Raw genomic sequence first — 770 nt, forward strand, 5'->3', positions numbered from 1 at the left:
AAAAGTAGTAACTGATGAAGCCATCTAATAAACATTTTGCATCATGTTTAAAGAAACAACTATGACAATCCAAATATTTTGTATTTTTCTCAGTTGGCAATNTTCTGAGAACAAGCGATGTTTGTAAACAGAACTTCATGTTATTCGATAATAATCAACTTTATCTACATGTCTTTTAAATAAAGTATTCACAATATTAATGTGAAAACACAATTAGAATAGAACTGTTAACCTCTGACATCCAAGAAGAAAATTAATTTCTAATAGGTCAGGCATACCCCAGGGCTGGTCTCCACAAAAGACTAGTCAAGACAGCAGTGCCCAAGAACCCTAGGCAGCAATGACTCTTGGAGANAGATGTCCTAGCTGGGGATGCCTTCTCACTTTGCAGGTAGNTCACCAACCTGACTTCCATGTCAGTGGGAAAGACTCCAAGAATGCCCTGTGAAAGCACTGGATTGTGACAGGAATGGGGGGCTGCTGCCNGGGACCTACACACAGCTCAGGGACACGCTGTCAGTCTTAAGCACTGGGAGCTGAGGAATAGCACCAACGGCACAGAGCTGCTACCCTAAAGAAGAATTCTTTAAGGAAGGCCAGGAACCAGTCACCACAGAACACAGAAAGTCCTGGTAGCCAGACCCCTGCTCTGTGTTCGTGGGTTCCAGAAACAGCCTGGGAACCACTGGATGGAGAGAAGGGTAAGTATAGTGGTTGCTCTCTTCACTGAAATGTTGGGGTCCCCTTTGAGATTTCATTTGGANGGGGGG

The 770-nt window shown here is 43.9% G+C and overlaps 1 protein-coding gene across 1 annotated transcript in view; it reads right to left on the bottom strand.

Moving 5' to 3' along the window:
* Positions 1 to 770, bottom strand: part of Tbc1d2b (TBC1 domain family member 2B) — a 69158-nt gene that overhangs the window by 40194 nt on the left and 28194 nt on the right. The window lies entirely within an intron of this gene.

Source organism: Mus caroli, chromosome 9, assembly GCF_900094665.2.
Source record: "Mus caroli chromosome 9, CAROLI_EIJ_v1.1, whole genome shotgun sequence".
Taxonomy (NCBI): domain Eukaryota; kingdom Metazoa; phylum Chordata; class Mammalia; order Rodentia; family Muridae; genus Mus; species Mus caroli.